Raw genomic sequence first — 8,879 nt, 5'->3', positions numbered from 1 at the left:
TTAAATAAAATAAAATTTGAAAACTTGTCAACAATTGAAGAAATAGCCACCAGCGCTTTTAAAGGAGCAATAGATATAAAGGATTTAAACGCGACTCTCATGAGAAGTTACTAAGATAATATCGCTCTATTGATCAAGGCAGCTGTACTTATTGCACTTGTGGATATGAAACGATCAAGTGAAGTAAAAGAAAAAGCCCTAAAAGACAAAATGAATTTTTGGTCAAAAATCATAATAAATTGAAAGAGATAAAACCATCAGACACGCCATCATTTGTATCTTTTCTCACAGATAAAACGGACAAGAGCAAACAGCAACGGCCGCAACTAAGTATTTTTATAGCCGCTCAAAATAAAAATATTCTAAGCCGCGAGTTAAATGTCATTGTAGTCGCACTTAGCAAGTCTTGCACAACAGACGATAAAAAGCTTGTTGCAGTTTTTTTTTTAGCAACGGGATTAAAGAATGCTACTTGTATCATACGTATTAGCCGCCTTAAAATGAGTAAAAATAAAGTCAAATTGTTAAACTAGAACATTATCTAGGTTTCGCTATTTAATCTTTAATCTAGAACTGAAATACTCAAAACGTGCGCACACCACAAACCAGAGACATACAAAGGTGTCTACGTACGTGAAGGCAGAACGCCGGAACAACAATCTGAGTTTAACGCTACGCGCACCCAGCTCATAAAGTTAAACATTAAACTCGCCGCTGATAATATTCTAGATAAATTGTTTCGAAATGTTATACATTGAAGAGCAGGTCGCTTCAGTTGCACCAATGTTAGTTGACCACACGTTATATTTTTCGCGGAAACTTGGTTCATAGATTTATCCGACGTTGCTATAACCGGCTACCAACCACATTGCAAAGACAGAGACAATAGGGGCAGCAGAGTTGCCATTTACACAAAAGACGATATCATATTCAGCAAAGTTAATTCTACTCAGCTCAACTCAACATCAATTAAACAAATCTGGCGAAAAATAAAAATTGTTGAAGCATCGTTTCTCCTCGGCTGCTTATTTTGTCCTAAAACCTTAATAATTAGGTTAATAATTGGAAACAGAATTTACTGGTCTAAATGCAAACGATAACTACCAACTTCTAGTAAACGTGTATAATGAAGCCATCAAACTATACATCCCATCAATAATAACTCCCTTCATTGAGAAACAGGAGCAATTGTTAACAATTAAATCTTATTAAGGCGGTCAAGGCTAAACGTGCCTCTTGGACCAAGTACATTAAAGCAGGTCACTATACGCACAAATTACTAAGCCTTCAATATTTTAATATTATATAGATATAAAAAGAACTTTTGTTTGCTATTTAGTTAGCTTATAATAGGTGCTGCAAAAAACAAGAAAAAAAAAATTTGGATAGAAAAAAATCAAAAAGGAGAAAAGAAAGAAGTGTTAATATATCCATCAAAAGTGACAATAGTGTTAATATATCCATCCAAATTTTTTTTTTCTTGTTTTTTGTAGCACCTATTATAAGCTAACTAAATAGCAAAAAAAGTTCTTAAAATTTTTGAAATTTCCAAAAAAAGATAAGTTATTTTATAATTAAAGGGTAAAATATCATGTCTTATTTAGGCTGTTGTTATGAGCAATTTTATGGTAAAATAATTGTTAAGCAGATTATACAAATTTTAGAAGGCCCCCTTTGAAAAACTATTTTTTTGGTATTTTGTTTTTACTTACTTTAAGTAGCAATTATAATAATTCGCTTTCAAATTTTTCAAAAAACTGTTTTATCCTGTTATTAACTAAGTATTAACTAAAAATTAAAGTAAGAACTTTTAATAGTTTTTAAGGAACGATGCTTCAACAATTTTTATTTTTCGCCAGATTTGTTTAATTGATGTTGAGTTGAGCTGAGTAGAATTAACTTTGCTGAATATGATATCGTCTTTTGTGTAAATGGCAACTCTGCTGCCCCTATTGTCTCTGTCTTTGCAATGTGGTTGGTAGCCGGTTATAGCAACGTCGGATAAATCTATGAACCAAGTTTCCGCGAAAAATATAACGTGTGGTCAACTAACATTGGTGCAACTGAAGCGACCTGCTCTTCAATGTATAACATTTCGAAACAATTTATCTAGAATATTATCAGCGGCGAGTTTAATGTTTAACTTTATGAGCTGGGTGCGCGTAGCGTTAAACTCAGATTGTTGTTCCGGCGTTCTGCCTTCACGTACGTAGACACCTTTGTATGTCTCTGGTTTGTGGTGTGCGCACGTTTTGAGTATTTCAGTTCTAGATTAAAGATTAAATAGCGAAACCTAGATAATGTTCTAGTTTAACAATTTGACTTTATTTTTACTCATTTTAAGGCGGCTAATACGTATGATACAAGTAGCATTCTTTAATCCCGTTGCTAAAAAAAAAACTGCAACAAGCTTTTTATCGTCTGTTGTGCAAGACTTGCTAAGTGCGACTACAATGACATTTAACTCGCGGCTTAGAATATTTTTATTTTGAGCGGCTATAAAAATACTTAGTTGCGGCCGTTGCTGTTTGCTCTTGTCCGTTTTATCTGTGAGAAAAGATACAAATGATGGCGTGTCTGATGGTTTTATCTCTTTCAATTTATTATGATTTTTGACCAAAAATTCATTTTGTCTTTTAGGGCTTTTTCTTTTACTTCACTTGATCGTTTCATATCCACAAGTGCAATAAGTACAGCTGCCTTGATCAATAGAGCGATATTATCTTAGTAACTTCTCATGAGAGTCGCGTTTAAATCCTTTATATCTATTGCTCCTTTAAAAGCGCTGGTGGCTATTTCTTCAATTGTTGACAAGTTTTCAAATTTTATTTTATTTAAGTTAAAACTTAAATTAATTAAGATATTTTATATGCAACAATTTTAATATATTTATATATTAAAATAATAAATTTATTTGAAAATAAATACTAATGATTATTAATAATAGAATATTTGATTGTGAAAGTGCAAAAATTAAGCCAATAGCAATGAAAATTAATCCGAAAATGAACAACATATATGTAATGCAAAACTCGTCTATAATATTACAAATTTTTGTATAAAATTAAAAATATGTTTAAATCCTCTAACAATAATAATTAGGTTTTATATATGAACAGATATATATTTATATAAATGTAGATATGAATAATTATTAATAATATAATGTATATTAAGTTACTCTTCGACTCGATAAAATATATTAGTTACTAAGAGGAAGTAAATTTATTGTAAGATGATAGTTATAAGAAAAAAAAAAGATAGTGACGAAGGAAAAGAAAAGCATTGTACTAGAAACAGTACAAAGAAAACGTAACTAAGAAGAAAACAAAAAAGAAAATGTATATGTATATATAAATGTAGAAAGCTCTTTAACTAACGATCAAAACACAAAACGCGTCTTATCTTTTAGTTTTTTTTTTGTTTTTTTTTGGCATGACGCATTACTATGTCGCTACAACACAACATTTTATACTACCCGTGATGCTAATTGCATTAAACTTTCAGCTACTACATATATATATATATATATATATTTTTTTTTTATTGTGTTATTATTGAAAAGATGGGTTATCGTTGCAAATACCAAGTAATTGTTGGTGGCCAAAATAAATTATTCCATAATGTAGTAAAACAGCAAAAATACTGTATATCATAAAGTAGTTTAACTCAGCAAAAACTTATTACTTAGGCAGCAAGTATAACACTCCTTAAAAGATATGGTATCAACTTTATATGCTCAAAAGTAAGGTAAATTCGAAAGCCACATTCTCTGTTTTTTTAGAATATATAAGCAATATGTCTCCACAACATAAACATACCATCATTGTACATATTTTTTTTTTTATCTGTATGTTTTAATTTGGATAAATCGCATTTAAATAAGACACTAATAAGTTGTCTTATTTTAATGCGGTGGATCAGGTATAAATGAATCATTTTAATTGCGTTTTAACAACTTGCGATTCGCAGAAACTACATCGCAAGGTACAAGCAATAACTTTTAAGGAGTTTACGAATTTCCAAAAATAAAATAAAAACATTTGTCATGCACCAGTTGTGGTAAAGTCAGCTAGATTAGTTAAGTATATCATCATACACTGCCGCAGACTTTGAAAATAGAAAACTATCATGGGATATCTTATTTTAGTTAAATTTTTAAATTTTAATGTCGTTTCTCTCAAAATAACAACCTAAATGGTGAGGTATTTTTCTGCAATTTACATAATAGATACTAAATCTTTGCTAAAACTTATAGTCAAAATAGATTTGGAATAATAGAAATGGAATTCTGTAACTTTTTATGATAAACTGCTTACTTTTTTTTGGATCCTGTTTTATTATGTACTTTAGTAGTGCAATAATTGGTAGCAGACATTTGCGCATCATCTTTTTTGCATCTTGTATTACTTTGTTTGCTATTATATAAATTTCAACACAGCATAATAAAAAATAAAAAATTATATTCAAGGTATTTGATTTAAGTTAAAAAAAAGCTTTGATATTCTAACTATTTTTAAAGTATTTATTGAACTAACTATTTTTAAAGTTTTTATGCAAGTTAATTAAAATCCTAATATTTTTCGAAATAACTTTTTAGTACTTTAAAAATATTTTTTACTTAATAATATTACTAATGTAATTTATGTAATAATTAAGGTATAATTTTCTACTTTAGAAGGTAAAAAATTATACCTTAATTAATTTATCAAACGCAATTTGCTCCTGGCCTTTCAATATTTATTCCAGAATATATGCAACTTAACTATAGCGAAACATAATGGTTACAATTTGATGCACTCTAAAGTAGGCTGAGCACAAGTATAAAGAGGAACTTAAGTGTTATAAGAAAACGGCCCGCGTTTCCAGACTAGTTAAATACTTTGACTTTAATTTCAAGAAGTATTTGAGTATTTCTTTTACAGATGTTATTATAGACGGTTAAATCAATTTAAATAAGAATATACTTAAAGGTGGGTTTCCAATCATCCGTTTTTTTACAGGAACGGGAAAAGGAAGGCAAAAATAATCACATGAGCATGCGTAGTTTTCCTTCGGAAAAATTAAAACTTATACTACGCATGCTCACGTGATTATTTTTCCCTTCCTTTTCCCGTAGAAAAACGGATTAGTGGAATCTCACCTTAATATCATGAACCGTTCAAATGCTAATCAATAAAGATATTTTTGTATAAAACGTAGTCTAACGATGTAAATAGGATTTATCGACATAATTCATTTTTTTGTTTAACTAGACTGGAAGCTAGCGCGAACGCAGGCTTCCGCTACCATAAATTGTACTGTCGAGTTACCGACGTTAGCGGTAATCGCAGAGGTCAGCCAGTGCGGAGTGCAATGCAAAAGCCTCACTCTGGGAAAAGCCCCTTGTTGATCAGACTTTTTCCCCAGTCAGGTAAGTATGACTCTCATTGCATTTATAAAATGTCATAAACGTGCTTTGACTTTAGCGATTGTGGGTGTAATTTAGTTTAACAAATCAAATATTGACCACACAAGTTAACAGCAACGTGTTTAACTATAGAGCATTTAAACTTTAATAATTTTTATATTATAAAAATATACGATATTATCTTTTTATTTTTATTTATTTATGTAATTTAGTATTCTATAAAAAGTCTTTATAAAAAAAAAAAAAATAAATAAAGTTTAAACAGTGAAAAAATTCAACTAAGTTTCGCCTTTCGTTGATTATTTATTTAAATTACTCTCATTTTAAGAAAATTTTAATAATTTTATCTAAATTTCAACTCATTTTAAGAATTACATCAAAAGTTAAATTAAGAGTTTAGTTAAAAAAACATTCAAATCTTTCAGAAACATAAAGTTAATAAACTTGAAAATATATTAAGCAACGAACAAAAAAAGATTTTTGTTCAAAATCCCTATTAATGAAAAATGATCAAATCTTTACTTTAAACTTAAAATTACGCAGTAAAAATGATTTTATTATTAACTTATATTAAATATTCACAGTGATAAGTTTGAATATGCGTTGGAAGTTACAAACCTTAAATCGTCTCGAAGAGCAGTTCTCCTAAGATGCCAAAATAGACTTTGATTTTTTTTAAATTTTACTTTTTTTATATATAAGTAAACAGATTAAAAAGCGAAAATGCAGAAATAATCTGTAATTGTCTTGTGTTTCTATTGTATAAATTTGTGTTGATTGTTTATATTTATTTACATTTATGTAAATAGTTATAAGGCATAACGTATATTAAATAACTGTTACAATAAATGCCATGCATATGATAATGAAATAAATGACGATTTTTTGTTTAGATAATTTTCAACTTGCTCATACAATTACTGTCAAGAATGACCCACTTTTCATAAAAAAACTGCCGACTCTTCAGCCGTTGTTAGTCGATAGAAAAGGTCTGCTTTATGGAAACGTTTGACCGCATATTAACTCTGCTTTACGGAAACGTTTGACCGCATATTACTAAACAAGTCCTGGGGCCGTATTCTCATCTCTCCGTTAAGCTTAACGGAGCTTTTGTCTGAAATTTCATTACAATATTTCTAAGTAAAGAAATGACGAAAATTTATATAAATTCGTTAAAATAAAACTTATACCAAGATAAAACATTTATGTTTAAAAAATTATAATTTTAAATAAATTTTTTATTAATGCAATTTAAAAGAAATTTTTGACTAACGCTCCGTTAAGCTTAACGGAGAGATGAGAATACGGCCCCAGCCCGAAATCAACAAACTTGTAATTTTTTTTTTTTTTAGAATTTTTTGTTCTTTTCTTAAATATTAAATAAATTTATACATTAAGATAGGTAAGATTAAAAAAATCGTTATACAGTAACAATTAAAAAATCGTATACAATAACAAATATAATAAAATATATAAGTATAAAACTAAAAAACATAATAAATAGAACGCGGAGACTTGCAGAAGACCTTTAGGTCTTATCATCGAGAACCGCTCGTGAATATTAATTGCATTAAAATAACATTAAATAAGGAATAAAACAAAAATGTAAAAGAAATAATTTGCGAAAAACATAAATTTCGTAAGAATATATAAATAAATTTGTAAAGAAATTATAATTGATTCTTATATATAAATACAAAGTTTGTATAAAATAGTACTTATTTCATAAACACATAAATAGTGAATCCGATATAATTGTATATTACATTATGTAATAAGTTTCATATTTTCATAAAATGTTAAAAATATAGAGATAAGTCTTCAAAAGATAAAATTATTTCTTTCAGTTTTTTTGTGAATGTAATGTAATTCTATTCATGGGAAAAATCTAAATTTTTTCTAAAATATTTTGTTCCAAAGAAAAACTCCTCAAAATGCAATACATGACTTTCCAAAATTAGTTAGAGAAAAAAGTTGCCGAACTAGATCATCATTTCTTAAGTTATATTTATTTGTTTCTTTCAAGGTATATAAGTTATGAAAGGAAACAGGAGATGCGTTAGTTTTACATTTGTACATAAAACAAAGTACATTAAAAATATTCAGTTGATAAATATTAAGAATTTTCATTTGAAATAAAAGTGCTTTGGCATGAGCAAGTCGATCTTTATAGATGATAAGACAAGCAATATGCTTCTGCTGACGATAAAGAGGTTGCAGTTTAGATTTGTTGGTATTACCCCAGGCAATGTTTGCACAATTTATATGGCAGTGGATTAAAGAGAAATATAATTGTGTTAAACTGTGCTTGTTTCAAAAATTTCTCGCTTCATACAAAACTCCTATATTTCGAGCAATTTTTTTGGACAATAAATCAATGTGATATTTCCAACTAAGGTTTTTATCAATATAAATATCTAAAAAGTTAGTAGTTATTTCTCTTTTAATTTCAACTTTGTTATTGTTATTATGGTTTCATTATTAAAAATATATTATTATTCATAATACTTTTAAAGTTGTTGGTTTTTATTATTAATTACTAATTAAAACTTTTACTGTTAGATTCTTTTAACATAAAAAAATGCAGATAGAACCCTATAATTCTCATGCAACGATTTGTATTACTATTAACAAACTGTTTACGGTTGCTTAAATAACTTTTAAGTATCATTAAAATATTTTCTTTAATACTATAAAACTCAATTTTTTTAATAGAATTATGTGGTCAATCGTATTAAAGGCTTTTGATAGATCAATGAAAACGCCTAACGTATATTGCGATTTTTCAAAAGATTCAGAAATATTGCGGGTAATTTGTAGTATAGCGTGTTCGTTAAGAAGTCTTGCCTCATCCACCATACACTACACTAATCTGGCTCTAATCGCTTGCCAAATTTTCAGACTTTTTGTCGCATTCTTTGCGAACAAGGGATTCGACTCTGACGAGTGCATTAAAAATGATTTTCAAAGTTTCATAGGAGTGTTTAAAACATCTGATTAACATCAGACGGCTTCAAAAAGTGTGCACTCAGGAATTAAAACCTCTTTTTGGTACACAAAAGGAAATCAAGAAAAAGTCGAAAAACAGTTGCATTTGGCTAAATCGCTTGCTGCAGCTTTGCAACAAATATTTAGCATCCAACACACCCTGACGCAAAAAAATTGTAGACGCGTAACAATTTAAAGAGAAATTGAAAGATACTAACAAAATGATGTACCAATGCAACCTAAAAGACAACGTAAACTTGACTTTGGCGATGAGCAGCAAATAAAACCAAGCGACAACAACGACTCCTACAACACCACGTCGAAATAGTGTATGGTATCTATCTATGGAAAATAATGAAATCTGAAAAAAATAAAAATAAAAAGTAAGGTTTTGTTTAGTCAAACATTAATGCTGAAGTGATATGTAAACGGCACCAAGTTTTTTGCGCCAAAAAGTGACAGTTCCACTCGATTTACAGAA

General features: G+C 28.7%; 1 non-coding gene across 1 annotated transcript; it reads right to left on the bottom strand.

Annotated features, from left to right (window-relative positions):
* Positions 1–5,257: 5,257 nt before the first annotated feature.
* LOC124814201 (U1 spliceosomal RNA) lies at positions 5,258–5,421 on the bottom strand. The gene has a single exon (XR_010641975.1). It is a non-coding gene; the product is annotated as a U1 spliceosomal RNA (small nuclear RNA).
* Between the last annotated feature and the right edge of the window lie 3,458 nt (positions 5,422–8,879).

The sequence above is a fragment of the Hydra vulgaris genome, chromosome 11, assembly GCF_038396675.1.
Source record: "Hydra vulgaris chromosome 11, alternate assembly HydraT2T_AEP".
Taxonomy (NCBI): domain Eukaryota; kingdom Metazoa; phylum Cnidaria; class Hydrozoa; order Anthoathecata; family Hydridae; genus Hydra; species Hydra vulgaris.
Note: the sequence above shows the minus strand (reverse complement) of the source record. Positions and strands in the feature narration are given on the sequence as shown.